The sequence below is a fragment of the Athalia rosae genome, chromosome 4 (assembly GCF_917208135.1).
Source record: "Athalia rosae chromosome 4, iyAthRosa1.1, whole genome shotgun sequence".
NCBI classification, from domain to species: domain Eukaryota; kingdom Metazoa; phylum Arthropoda; class Insecta; order Hymenoptera; family Athaliidae; genus Athalia; species Athalia rosae.
Window position 1 is genome coordinate 16396049 of NC_064029.1, and position 15764 is coordinate 16411812.

At 39.1% G+C, this 15764-nt stretch overlaps 1 protein-coding gene and 1 long non-coding RNA gene across 19 annotated transcripts in view; both read right to left on the bottom strand.

Annotated features, from left to right (window-relative positions):
• Positions 1 to 15764, bottom strand: part of LOC105690021 (calcitonin gene-related peptide type 1 receptor-like) — a 112438-nt gene that overhangs the window by 11265 nt on the left and 85409 nt on the right. The window lies entirely within an intron of this gene.
• Positions 573 to 15488, bottom strand: LOC125500560. The gene is made up of 5 exons (XR_007277936.1): positions 15474 to 15488; positions 12732 to 13123; positions 1428 to 1636; positions 980 to 1082; positions 573 to 685 (listed from the first exon to the last, which is right to left on the bottom strand). It is a non-coding gene; the product is annotated as an uncharacterized LOC125500560 (long non-coding RNA).

Consider the following 15764-nt stretch of genomic DNA (forward strand, 5'->3'; position numbering starts at 1 on the left):
CATCAGGGGGAGTCCACCCGTCCCCTGGGACTGCGCGGCCTCCCACCGCCCCCGGGGTCCCAGGGGACCCAGTCCCTGAGGACATGTCCTCGGGGATGCGGTATCCCCGCTGGAGGGGATACCATATCCCGAGGGACATGTCCTCGGGAACTGGTCTTCGGGGACACGTGTCCCCCCAGGGACACGTCCCCGGGGATGCGGTATCCCCGCTGGAGGGGATGCCGGATCCTTGGGGGCGTGGCCTTGGGGGAATACGAGTCCTCGAAAATCCCGGGAAAAGGAGGTCCCAAGCGGTCACTCGTTTTCTTGATTTCTCTAGAGAAACGAAAAACAAAGTGTCCGCTTGGGACCTCCTTTTCCCGGGATTTTCGAGGACTCGTATTCCCCCAAGGCCACGCCCCCAAGGATCCGGCATCCCCTCCAGCGGGGATACCGCATCCCCGGGGACGTGTCCCTGGGGGGACACGTGTCCCCGAAGACCAGTTCCCGAGGACATGTCCCTCGGGATATGGCATCCCCTCCAGCGGGGATACCGCATCCCCGAAGACATGTCCTCGGGGACCGGGTCCCCTGGGACCCCGGGGGCGGTGGGAGGCCGCGCAGTCCCAGGGGACGGGTGGACTCCCCCTGATGAACAGGGGGAGTCCGGTCAAACAGCAGCTACGGCGGCTGCATCTTCGGATACCTAAAACATACGAAAAGTGAATTAACAATGACGTGTAATATAAGAATAAATTATTACCAATATTATATTCTATGTCAATATATTAATTCTATGTTATATTATATTATATGTTAATATATTACTGCCAAAGTGATGTTATAATATATCAAATTGAATACACTGTTAAAGTGCATTAATAATGACATAATATAAGAATATATTACTACCAATGTGACATTATAATATATCAAATTGAATATATTTTTATAATACACTAACTCATATATATCATACTGACTGATAATTATTTCATACCTGTGAATGAATTAAGCGATGCCATGTATAACTCCTACCCTTCGTGGTTGGAAGTTGAATGAGTACTGCGACGAATGAACCGCCGTGGTGACTGATTGAAAGCCTGAACGAAAATGTCCCATAAGAAATAAAGTAAAATTGTAGACTAAAATATGTGAATAAATTTGTTCAGAATATAACAGCGAAGATTATTTCTAAACCTATAATGAATTCCCAAATCCTATAGATAGACGAATTATAGTCTTTGAAAACGGATGGAACTATTTCGCAATTAAAAATAATTATCATTGAATAAGCAGTTAAAAGTTATCAGTGGTAGTCCTTTCGGACTTATCAAAATAGCTCAATTAATATATTAGACGAAGAACTATCAGAGTCTACGTTATTCCGAACAGGAGGGTGATTCGTGCGTTGCATTCAACTTCGAAAGAAGAATCAAACATCTTACCTTATATGTTGCAGCTCTCTGTGACTCTGACGAGATACGGAAGACGATGAAATATTGCGAGACGTCCTCACTTCACCGGTTTCGGTGCTTAACTGTCCAACGTGAAGACAACACACGATGTCCTTATCCAAAAACTCAACTCAAAATCCTGCTGTTAATTCTTCTCCGGAACTCTTCAAACATCATTCAAGTCTACTTCAATTCTTTAACTGAAATACACAGTGTGATTCTTTTAAAAAATCTGTTCCACTAAATAAAACCTTCGTGTAATATAATAGCATCTAAAAATAAACGTGTATTGAAAAAGAAATAAAATAATTCCTCATCGTCGAACGATCAAAAAATCACCCTTGAACATTCTCAAATACTATTTTAAAATTAATCGATCAAGTACATCGTCAGACAGTCGCGTACCGTATAAGCTTTAGACGGTACGGGAGTTGATTTTGGGTCAGGGTATGGAGGCGGTGTGTGGGCAAGGGGTGGAAAAGCCTCCATTAACACTCACAACTAAGCGAATATGTTTGGCGCATTGTGCCAGGTAGGAAATATACGTGTGTAGCCGTAGTTCCCTTCAAGACTGACGGCCGTGGGATACACGTTGTACGGAAAAGCTTTGGGCAACGTAGCAGCTGGTGGTACCTTCGACAATGGCCCGACATTAATAACAATCTGTCGTAACGCGCCCGTCCAACGTCGATGTCCCAAGTTTATACTCTATACGTATCGTCGTACGCCCCTACACAACCGATACACTACGGAGAGTGACTGACGGATTATCTTGCCTCCGAGAGGAGAGAGGAGGGAGAGAAAAAAAACAAACAAAAAAAAACACCTTTTTCCACCTGCAGTCAACCGCGCCTCGTGCGGGTTTCCAAAATTACACCCTATTCGCTTCGAAGGACGATCGGCTAACCGAGGGCGGACGAAGGGAGGCGATATTTTCCACCCTCAGCGCCCGGCGTTTCGACTATTTTTTTATTCATACAACTAACGCGAAATAGGCAAAGGTCCGGCTGGAGTTTCACCCCCGCGCGCGCGCGCGCGCTTTTCTCTCGTTTTCCATCACCCCAATAAGCTCTAGTGCTTCGCGAGGATTGGAATTTGGTTGGCGGCTTTCGGGGTTATCCGAAGCTACTTTGAACCCATTCGTCTGTCTGCTTCGGACTATTGATATGCCGGTTAGGCGGCTGCTTTTCGAAGAAGTGAAACACGGAGGGTTGTACGGAGGGTCCGAGAGGGAGCGATCGAGTGCACCGGGTCGGATCGAACGATCTCGTGCTATAAATTTTGGCTAGCTAACCAGGAACCTGATGATCTCGGCGAAATTTTACATCCGAGTGTCGAAAACCGGAGGGTACAACGGTTCATCGCCTCGTACCACGACGTGGGAGGGTTTCGTTTGTGTTTCTTGCTAACGAAAACAACACTTCGTAAATTATTCGAAAACATCATCACCGCGGCGGGGCGCCTCCGCGTTCTAAACGAGACGAGGAGAAAAAAAACAAACGTCCCACATCTCGTTATTTAAGAGGATTGAATTGCTACGTGTTCTCGGTTTTTGAAGTTCTTGGGGAAAAATTCACGAGATTCAAAGGCGACGACGGGATACGTCGTTTCCCTCGACGTAACGCGGGGGTGGTACAAATATACGAAACCGTTTTAACGATCCATATTTTAGAGCCTTGTAATTTTACTCGGAACCTATTTCAAGTTTGCCACTTCCACACGTCGCACTCACGTGGATATGATTGTCGGAAGCGTTTGGCTAAGTAATTAAAAGCTAACATTTGTCCCGCCTTTTTTCCGGTTATTCAATTCACTTGGATTTCTATTACCGAGGAAGTTTACCGAAAAGGACATCCCGTGACTTGAATTTTTTTTTTTTTGGACATCCGATTCAATCGGAGGACCCTTCGAGATGATTATTTGGGAAGTCTGGCGGCGTTGAAAAAGTTTTTTGAATTTTTAAATTCATTACCGCTACATCGAGTGGCTCGTTATTATAGTTCTCGAGCATCCGACAATTTTACGAGGACCTTGATACTGCCTTTTTTTTATTTTTCCTGGCTTTTCTTTACTTCGACGTAATTCAAACTTGATTATACTGAGTGCCCGTCGCAACCGGGACCGCTATCATCTCGTTCGTTGTATTTACTTTTCTACTCGGCAACTGTGGTATTAATCAGAATGAACGCTGAACCACAAACTCGCGGGGGGGTAGTTAAAATCGGTTATCGAAAAGAAAACGGTCTCATAATGTTCGAACTCGATTTATTTTACTCGCTAAGTATCCGCAATATTTCCGGCGATGCACAACGCGCGTTGTGCTCGAGGTTGTTGAATTGCTAGGAAAGTAGATTTAAAGTAAAAGAGAAAAAAGAAAGAGGAGAATAAGGAAATAAAGAAGGGAAAACAGACTTGAAGTTGAAAGTGATACGGTACGTGAGTTGAGTGTAAATTTTCAAGTCAGAGCTACTCGTTTTATTGGGTTGTATAAGGGTTACCAGATTTTGCATGGAAATGGAAGAAAGGGGATTTAGGGTAAGGGTTCAAAGTTTGTTTATAGTTTCCCGGGATTGCTTTGGATTTTTAAAGTGGGGCTTATTCCTCTTTCCTCGGCATTTAAATTTCGGTAAACGGTTTCCGAGGAGAACGCTAACAGCGCGTGGGCTATGCTGCAGCTCACCTGCTTTTTTCCCTCCATTTATTATAAATATCCTCAAACTGCCCGTCCCGAATCCATGAGAAAAAAAAAAGGGAATAGATAAAAATAAAATTCGAGTATCGGACGATCGGAGGGTGCGAAAGATGAATTCAAACGAAATTTGAAGATCGCGTATATTGAGCCTTCGCGATCATTTTACAATTATTCAATATTCGAAGCTTCAATTACAGTCGAGTCAAGTATGCAATTCATAACATTGCGATATGGAGAGACCTTTAATTCATTTTTATTTTATACCTTTTTTGTACCGAGTCTATTTTGAGATTCTTATTTATTTGCACAATGGGAAAGAAACTGCGTTCCGAGAACAAATAATTCTCGATGGATTTTGTTGGAAAACTTTTTCGTTCTCTTTCTTTACATCTACTCGAAAAAACGGAGAGACAAAAAAAATTCTGAGACGGCGTACAACCGCGGTAAAATTAAGTAGAGATAAATTTATACCCTATTTTATCAAGACGCGATGTGAATAAAAAGGAAAAGAACAATTTTCATGAGCTGTGTTTGGATGAGATTTTCGTTTACACGTGTTTTTTTATAATCTATTGTAAGCCGCTATGTGGTTGCAGGACATATTCTTCCTGGTGCACGAAAGTTGAACTCAGTGAAAAACGTAGGGAAGTAGAATATTTATCGAAATATTTCACTCTCTTTCTTTCTATTGATCCGTATGTCAAGAAGAACTCGCGAAGTATCCAAGAGAAAATTTCAAAGGCATCGATTATTTCTTAATTTTGTTCTTCCCAAATTAAATTTATATCCAGATAAAAATTTCGAGTATATTTCTACGATTCAACATAGCTGCACCGTGAATAAAATGAGTAAGAATTAGACAAAGTTTTCAGAATTTTTATCTTACGTAATTGCGTTGAAACTTTCAAGGATTAAATAAAATCGCATCACCCTTGTCTGGCTTAATTTACACCCACCTCTTATTTTTTTCTCGTTTAATTTTTCTTTTTTATTCTTATTCAATCGCGATTTGCCTTACAAATCACGTTTACAACTGGCTAGACCGAAGTGCATAGTTACGTGGGAAAAAGAATTAAGAAATTGAATAGCTAGTAGCCAAAAATATTTGAAAAATTATTTTACTCTATGTCATTGTTCTAACAACGGAAATGTACGTATGTATATGGTCAACCCAATTTGAGAAGAACAAAAGAGAACAAAAAAAAGGTTATCAGTTTTTGTATATATATGTGTTCGGAGGAGGACGTCGAGTTCCAAGACCTACATCTTTTTTTCTTATTGGTCAGTTTTATTGGTCAAGTTTTACGAGATCACGTAACGTATGTAGGTATATATACATATGTAATATAGGTAATGTATATAACATAAGCAGAGATATATATATATATATATATTCGTATATAAATACATAGGTGGTGGTACGTGAAACTCGTAGCGTGGTAAACGAAACCATCCAACCTTGTTAAAAGTTATACCTTTTTTATTCGGAAACCGTTTTCCTGATCACCTCCACTGAACCGAGGTAATATAAACGATCTTTATTACTTTTCTACCTTTATACGTGTAATCACCTAACATAGACCTATTCCTACTCGCTAGTTTTTTTTATTTTTTCTCCCGTCTTTCGTTTATTCTATTCTTCAAATTAGCCACGCGATGCGTTTTACAAGCCGCAGTTTATTCTAAAAATCTACATCACGATACGCCATGTCCCAGTGGGTAGAAAATTTTAAAGAGTATGAAAACCAAAAATGAAATGGGAAACAAGAAATTACATAAAATGATAGAAAACTCAATGTGAAAAAATGAAACCGATCTTATATGTTTCAAAAAAGCATCAAAGAACCTGAGTTTCCGATGTATTTTTCATACATGCTTTACCGGATCCTTCAACTTTAAAATGGGAACGAAAAAATGGGAGAGGGAATAAAAAAGAAAACATTCATATTCGTGGACCGCGAAAAATAGAAAGAGATTAAAAAGAATACTTCAATTGAAGATGAAAGAACAGTGATCTTTGTGGGGCGTCAATGTTAGAAAAGAAAAAGGAAAATTCTACTACACAGGGACAGGAAACGATTTTGTTTTATACTTTGACATCACGTGGATATATTTTTTTGAACGCACCCATCGGCAAATTTTTCGATAGCAATAGAACCAAAAAAGAATTTTAATTCTTCGGGTCTTCAAAAATCAATCCGTTCTGTACAATGCAATTTTTTGCATTTCAAATTCTGTTAGATATTTCTACCAGAATAAAGAATAGAGAAATAAATAAATAAATAAATGAACGAATAAATGAATGAATAATTAATTGAACGAATAAATTCATGAATGAATGATTTCTTTAGATTAAAATTCACGCTCTCCATATTTTGAATTTTCTAATTACATTATGTACGCGGTGTACCGCAATCAACGAATACTATTAACGAAAGTGATACCGGCAATAAAAGCATTGAAATTCTATTCGTTAACTCCACAAGAGAAGGGAGCTTTCGCGCGAGAATATCTATCTCTACGTCTATACCCGATCTCATCCGGCGGTAGAATGGCCGAATTCTCCTAGCTCTTTCTAAATTCAAAATCACCGCTAGGAGCGCCGGTTAATTGCCACGACTTTTTTTTTTTCTCTCAATTCAACAAAGTGCAAGCTCGAATTCTTACGTCGTCTCACGACGAAATTAATCGTCGCAATTCCACGATCAAGTATCAATATCTACGCGAGAATTACAACACAAAAAATGGATGAAAAAGAGTTGAACAATTTTTACGCGCAAACTCTTCGGCGCTGACCTCTGACATCTTCTTTAAAACTTTTTGACAGGCAATCCATTTGGAGTCCGCTCTAATATGTGCGCGATGTACAGCACGTGGATATCGAGTAAAAAGGGCTATCGGAAATTTTTCACATGCTAATCTGACGTAGAAAACGACAGGTTTGCATTATTTTTCCAACCTTCGGTGGATGAATTGTTTTTTTTATGTTTTTTTGTTTGGTTTTTTAACAGTCGGTTATTTTTCTATCTCCGATAGAAAGGATAGAAGATCGTATCGACGTATCTCGCGTAGGCAGTAAACTCGAAAACGTTAAAACGAACGGCGTCGTCGTATCCGTAGATAAAATTTTTTTACTTTACATCTATTTTTACTTTTCCGTTTCAAAACCATGAAAGAATAGCGTTGTAAAGACTAAAGTTTTTCTCTCGTCCATCGGAACACGAAAGCTCTGAAAGCTGCCGTACGTATCCATGGGTCGTTCAAATCCCATTGCGAACGCGTATAGTATCCGCAGAAACGCTCGGAGTTGTTTTCAACCTATTTACCCCATAAATGTCGTCTATCAGCCGCACCTGAACACGATTCGAGTGTCTGTTTCGTTCTTTTTTTTTTTTCTTCAAATTTTTCTTTTTCATTTTTGTCTCTCACTTTTTCGCTCCTCTAATTCAACGACGCCCGTATGTATCCAACGTTTTTCGCGTACACCGCGTAGCATTTCGATGTAACTTTGAAAGCTTCGCGGATCGAACGGGGGCAAAAAGGTGTGTTGTACAGGGTGCGTAATAACCCCTTTTTACAATAAAGTGAAGTCAGTTTATGGCATAAAGCGTATATGTATAATGGATTCGTATATTTTATCGTATCAAAAGTCGCGAACTTAAGAATGAAAAAGTTAGTTGGGACGCGCTGCACAATGTCACAGTCACGGTTTATTTCAGACTTTCAACCTCTTTTGAGAAGAGTAGTACGGAGAGAAAAAGCTTTTAAATTTGTTCAAGCAGCCGTCACTCTCCTCCGACGCAAGAAAAATAAAAAAATATGGAAAAAAAAAGAAAATCGAGAAAAAAAGATTAAAAAAAAGGACCAAAGAACCGACGAAACAAGGACGCGTGCGGTATAATTGCCCGCAACTTCTTCTTTTTATACTAAAACGTTCTTTTCCTTTTATCTATTTTTTCTCGTCTTTTACCTCGACTGAAAAAGAACGTTGAAATTCAAAGTTTTTAACGACAAGAAAGCTCGTCTGAACTACATAGTTTTTTTATTCTTCCTTTGAACGGATTTTTCTTTTAGTTTTTTTTTTCGGCCGGTCAGTAACACACCTTTTCAAACGGTCCAACGATTAACCGAAAATAAATCAATTATGCAAATATAATTAAAGGCGACAGTATTAGTGGAGTCTAATTACATGCCTATAATGTATCGTTCTCTTTACCGCGAAACACCTTTTCAGGAGATTCAGGTTACGGAATTTGAATTTTAATTAATACGTATATACTTTACAGAATTGATGGACTGTGACATGCAGGATGAAATTTCAATTACGATTTTCTCATTCACTGTACAAAAACGAGAATAAAACTAGAAGTAGTATCATCGGATTGAAAATAATAATTAATTAGCATACGAATTCGGAATATAATTTTCAATATTGCGTTATACTGAAATTATAAATGAGAGTAAAATCTCTAACAGCAAAAAAGGAAAAAAGCGAGAGAACGACAATAATTAGTAAAAATGAAAAATGAAAATTTAATTAAATACAAAAATACAATTCATAGAAATTAACTAGAGCCATGAATATTAATGCGACTGCTATTTATGTATTTTACATTCGTCGGTGAATTAGTTTTTTTTTTTTTCATTTTCGATTCAAGATTATACCAAGTTCTCGTTACATCAGCCGCTGCTAACGTTAATTAGTCGTTTAATTACGATCCTTTATCGTCAAGGAAAAGAGCCAAACAAAAAAAAATAAAAAATAATATACATCTTCGGATACGTCGGTTATAACGCTCTAATTTTCTAACGCATTACGTATAACGTGCGGCTTGTGAGTCACGAAAATGAGGGTTGAAAAAACTGGTAATAGCATAAAAATTCCTGCGTTTCGCCGATCCCTTTAAGCCTCGAAGGTGGCAGTGGTCGTTGAAGAGCATATTCTTAGGGTAATTTTCCGAGGTACGACTACACGGTGTTTGAGTTTCATGATAATAATTCGGAAGCGAAAAAAGTTCTTCTGCTTTTTTTCTCCCGTTGCTTCACTTCCGCGTTTTATTATTAAGCCATGCGGTTTTCAATTTTCCTCCCGATGCATTAGACGTTCACGAATACACGTCAACGATTTGAAGAAAAAAGAACACGAATTTTTCAATCGACAAAAAATAGATCCGCATAAGAGGACGCAGCGATATGATTTAATATGAAAATTTGTACATCCCATCCCCATTGGAAGTTATGCGGCGGTACGAATATATAGCGCGCGCGCGCGGTTTTCCCATCGCCCTAAAAATTTCTCATCCGATCCCTCGAAACCCAAAAAGCGCTACAGAAAATCGCCTTTAGGGCTTCCCGTGTATAAAGGAAATTGTCGCGTAGGTATCCCGAAAACGTTAAATGTTACGAAACGGTGCAGAGTACGTACGTACAAAGATGGGATGAAAATTTGGAGGGCGCCTGGCCCGGGCCAGTATTATAATGGCAATAATGACGATAATAACAATAATTGTTATCATTATCATCGCCACAAGGTACACCCAATGGAATTTCGAACCCCGCACCACGCGTGTCCCAAAGCAATGTAATATCCTGCACCTGCACCCGCTCTCCCCATTTACGTAGCTACCTCTAACTGTTTTCGAAAAACATTTTTTGAATCGACGATAAGCCAAAAGCCGGAGCTTTAAAAACCACATGGATATGTACCCGACGCAACCACCCCAAAACTGTTGTTAGTTTCAACCCTCTCAACCGTAATTAGATAGGGGCGCGTTACACGGAAAAATTTTCCCAATGTCCTCGAGCTTGTTATATACGATTAAGATTGCAACGAGCGTTATTGAGGATATATAAAAAGTGAACGGGGCTAAATACGTGTACATATGGTAGATACATATACGATTAGGGGATGCCGATATACCTAGGCCTGGTATGTATATAAAATAAAAATGGGGAAAAAGTCGTATTAGCCAACAACGAGCCGCAGACAAAGCTTGAGTTTTTTTTTTTCCTCTCATTTTCTTCGGGGCGAGGCGGGCGTTCGGGGTAGGGGGGCAATAAAAGGTAATTTGATCAACCCGTTAAGGTCAACGATATCGTTATCATTTTCACCCCCGATGGTAAACAATGTTGATTATATCCAGAACCCGGATTTAATCCTCTCCAAGGAATCCAAAAATTCTTCACAAATATTTATATCGTACGGGTATCATAACTGCTCTCACATATATTCCGATGGAACGTATGAGATGAATTTTTTCGGCAAAAACCAAAGAGATAAAAAGAGACCGGGGGGGGGTTAAAAGTAAAAAGACGCCCTGCAGTTTTTCTTTTTTCTTATTTTTCCGTGAGACGAGATGGAAACGAAATCCACGCATTTGCGAAAAAATATTATACGCACGCCATGGAGTGAGAAAGAAAATAAAGGAGTTTGAGATAAGAGAGAGGAGATGAGAAGATAGAAAATAAAAAAATGAAAAAAATTTAAAATAGAACGGAAAATGGGGATGAAAAAAAAGTTACACGCAGATTTATTTGACGCTTGAATATGATATAAAAGGTGGATATTATATTATAATATATAAGAAGCAGCGGCAGTGCTGTATAAGCGGGGTCTTTATTTTACCTTATTTGTTTTTTATTTATATTCTCAACAGTTACGAAAATGAGGTAATTTGATAATTTCATCCATTTTATTTAGTGAACGAGGGACAAGGTTCTCGCTTTCTTATACGCGGTATACACAACCCGACGCTATTATAATACCCGGAGTCGAGCAGCAGCGACTGGGGGGAAAGAAAACTGCAGAAGGACTACAATATTGTACCCCCGGGAATTTTCCTACTCTCTTTTCTCGTTTCGTTCCTACGTCATTTTCCCATTTTTTGAACGCGATCTCCGCCACTTTTATTTATTTTTTTTTGAAAGTGCAAAAACAAAAAATGACAAATAAAATAAAAAGAGTGAAATAACTTCTGAACGTCGTACGTTTAGCACGAGGGAAATCAAGGGATAACGTTGTGAAAAAAAAATTAGAAAAAACAAAAAACGACGAATCATTAACTTGCGCTGCACGTCATACCGCATAAAATTAATTCAATTTTTCACTTTTTTCCATTATTTTTCGCCCGATAATTCCAGATATAAAATTAGGAGAGAAATCAAGCGTCGCAGGATGTGGATAGCGACGAAAATTGGAAAAATCGTGCTTAGTGGAGGGAAAATTTTTATTACCTTTACGTTACAAGTTTCGCTGATCTTAGCAACGGCTGCCGGGGATATAATCGCGCAACGTTATTTTTTTCACACGTTATTATATATATATATATTAGACGCGAGGGTGAAGGCGTCAATGTTATTTATTACGAGCATCGATATCGTATAGATTCCGGTAGAGATAATAACGAGATCAATTTATATAAATATATATAAATAATGACGACCGCGTGTGGAAGAAAACAAAAAATATGTAATGTAACGTACCTATAAGTCCCTGTTTCCAAATCCTCGAAACGTGATTCGAGTTACCAATTTATACACGGGTAACTTTTACAGATATAAAATACATTATCCATAACCGGCGTCGCGTAAGGCGAATCGAAAGGAGAAGGATGAAAACGAAAAAAAAGAAGAAAAAAAAATTCCTATATGTGATAATGTCGTTACATATATTCCACATGGATGGTAAATGCGCTGATCCGCGGAGGGAATACAGGGAAGAGAAATATTTTTATCAAGGAAACAACTCCGTTGCACATACGGGACGTAAACATTTCTATAAAAATATAAAACAGAATCGTTTCGCGGGGTTGAAAGAGGAAATAGAAGTGAAAAAATCAACAACAAAAAAAAAGTCAAATAATGGAACCAAAAAATAAAAAAAGACGGAAATACATGAACAATGCATCGCTCGATATATCGGAGGGTATAAACTCCTCTGCATTCGTTCCGGATTCGAATAACCAATTTTATTGCATAGAAATCAGAGGCGTGTATGCGTACGTAGTCTATAGACCCCGACTCAAGGGATCATAGACGATAGGAAAATGAGAAAATCGAATTTTTCTATACACTTGTGAATCGGCGTTATATTCGACATTTGTCGAAACACTTTCTACCTTTATTTCTTTTGTCGGGTTAGAAAGGGGGAAAAAATTAACTTCGGAACGAAAACGATATGCCTAAGGTATACAACGGTGAATTTTGATCTCTTTTATTTTTTTTTTGTTTTAGGTTTTTGCTTTTTGTTCGGATATAGTTTCGCCAGTCGGAAGCGCACCCGTAATTTCCCGGCTATATTAGGCACCTATATCCCGCGGAATGAGAAAAACTATTTTCATTAGAGAGCGAAAATTGCTCTGGAGTTGGACGTACACACCGTTCGGACCCTCCATTCGGAAGAATCCCGGACTCCGGTATCTTTGAGATATTAATTTAATAAAAACGTTGCGACGCGGTCGCGTATCTCGCCTGGCTAAAAATTAAACGACGCGTTATATCCGCGGTAAGGAGAGGAAGGGATGAGGAAAAGAGTATCCGCGTAGAAAAATTGGAAAAATTAAATCAGGGATGAATGAAAATGAAAAACTGTTATTCTTACGTACCTATACGCCATATATTTCGCGTTGAAGCGTTACTAAAATTGCTTCTATTCAATCCGTGGTGTTGTATAGGCAGGAGAGCTGCTCTAGCTCTGCTTCTGTTTCGTAAGGTTTTCTTCCCTTTTATCAAATACCGCGGTGAGGTATTTTCTATTATACTCCTATGCGAGAATGGAAACCTCACGACTTCGTATCGTTTCTATGTATCGCAACAAAGCTCTTCGAATTCATGTTACGCGCGCACATGTTTATATCTCCACACAATATCTCCACAATACCGTAATCACTTTTAACACAAGCCCACCTTATTTCTACGTCGTCCGAAGCGCGACTGATAAAATCCAATGTATAATCGAAATAGTCATCTCACGGTTTCTGTTTGATTTTCACGCGTTCTGAAAAACCAAAAAACTTGCACTTTTCTTCATTCGAGAATTAGATAATCGTATTTCTCTTCGCCGTTTTAATTTCGAACGACATCAATTCTAAGGTGTAATTAATTTTACTTCACCTGCGGCCGAGAGATTGACGGAGAAAGAGAGCTCGCGATATCTTCATACACCCGACCCGATTATGTATCAAAAAAACATTTCTCATCGTTCAAAGATCCCTCGATTTTTACCCGAGATTTCAATCGCGTACATACGAAGGTATACGTATAGGTATGCGATGATGTATCAACAGGAGAAAAAAATTGAAGAAATAAAGGACGTGATTTATGATCGCGATGACCCTCGCCTGTCGGTGTTCGACGATTTTTCGTTAGACGATTTTTCGGACGCTCAAGGGATAAAGATTCTCGTACGGATCGACCTTTTTGCGATGTAACGCGAGTATAACGTATAGATAATTGTGTGAAATTTTCATTTTTTTATTTCTCACCACATCCGTTAAACATTTATCCTCATGGAAAATCTTTTTGCCAGCTCGTTTGTATATTGTAGAAAAACAAAAAGGGGGGAAATAAAGCAAAAATTTAGGTGAACTGGAGCGATGCAATCGTGGAAGGAACACTGCCAACTTTGCAGGGTTTGCGAAGCGAGCGGCGTATAATTCGTAATTACAATTATGATAATTATATTTCGCTAAAAATTTTTGCACGTAGTAAAAGTTCGCCCCAAAAAAGAGTTGAAATAAAAAATGAAGTAGCTGCTTTCGGAGTAGATAAGTGCCTCGTATCCACCCCCGGTTTTTTTTTTGTTTTTTTTCACGACCCACTCAGACATGCGCAAATTCTGGTTAAATTTTACCGCTGCCGCATATGTATTATGTGTACTTCGCGGAGCTCGGCGGATCTTTAAAAAAGTTGCAAAATGTACAACCGAAAGTTTGAAAAGTCAGTAAAATGGAATTTCGCGCGAATCGAGTAAAACTCGTTTTGATGTATGAAATGGTTCGCGACGGTAAGTATCTTCTATTTTTTTTTTTTTTGTTTTTTATTCGCCTTGTGTTTCGTTCTTCGCAAAAGTTTTTCGAATAAATTTTTACCAACGAATGGATGTGTCGGGATGAAAAAATGCCTGAAAAAGGGTGTCGGGGTGTCGTAAATGGGCCGTTCGGCCTTCTTTGAAAATTTCCCATAAGTGTAGTTTTAGTTATTCATCGCCATAAATTCATTACCCACGTACTTTTCTGATGTATATTATACCGCGCATGAGTATAAAATATAAAGGATGGACGTATCACGACAAATGTACAATGTACATAAGGTAACTCCACACCCGTAACCGGTCGAAATTACTTTTATTAAATTTACAAAAATTCACCGTACCGGTACATAAATTTTATAACGATAAAATAAGATGACCATTCAATGTACAACAGATTCGTTTCTCTAGTTCTACGCGAGTCGAAGATTTCCATCGTGGTTTTTATCGCTTCGAGATGATAAGATCCTGTACCGACCGTGTATAAAATCTGGGGATTTGTTGATCGTGGAAAACGACCCGACGACCGACCATCTCCTCATTATATACGGCGCACGCGATTTTATTGGAGAGTATAAGAGAGAAAAGGAAGAAGAAGAAAGAAAAAAAAATAAAATAATCCGATCAAGACGCGACGAATGCGTCGTAAGAATACCGCGATGGGAATTATCGGTACACATATTTAACGAAATAAAGTCACGAAAATTCTCGTAGATATTCTAAATTATTTAATCCAAAAAAAAACCACGTAACGACTGATGTAATTTTTGTTCCCTTTCTTGCTGAACCGAAAGAGAACAAATCCCATTATTCTACTCGATTTTGCAACGTTCCTTTTCAATTCATATCTCGTTGTCGGTGTGAAAGAGAAATCAGAAAAATGACGGGGGGGGATTTAAAATCCAACTTTTCTATACCCTGAAAAAGCGCAGCCCCATATTACATGCACCTTTGTCGCATCAAGTCCCTGGGGTACGCGTTATAACGAGGTGTAACGGAGGATCTCGTCCGCGACGTAGCCGCTGGGTGCCGAGATATTATAATAAGTATTAGCTCGCGACTATGTCTACAGAAAACTTGGCATATTACGTCTGATACACGCTTGTTATATGGACTAACGTGCGGTTTTTAGTTCGGAGAATTTTTTTTTTTTTTGCTCCCTGAACTGCAGCAGCAGCGGAATCTCCGGGGAATATTGTGCAAACACGATAGTTGGACAATTTGCATCTATAGTGGTTTTCTCGCCTGTTTAAGAAACTTTGCGACGCTTTTAACCGGTTAAAATATATACGAGCCATATAGTCGGCTACATTATTACCTCAATTTTCGAGTTACTACAAATTCTAGTCGCCAGGAGTCGAAATCCCTAGCCGCGCGGTGTTTACCCCGACGAATACCACGAACGACTGGATCTAGATTTTCACCCGATAGGATCGAACTTCCTGAAAAGTGGGGAGACCTTTTCCGAACTACGTGAGGACCGATGAAGAAGAGCGAGCATCGTTTCTTCATTTTTCTCATCACTCGCGTATCGCCTTCCTTTTCTACTACTTTTCTCCACATTTTTATTCCCGAGAGAACGAGGCGCGAATTTTTGGGAATTCGCAGC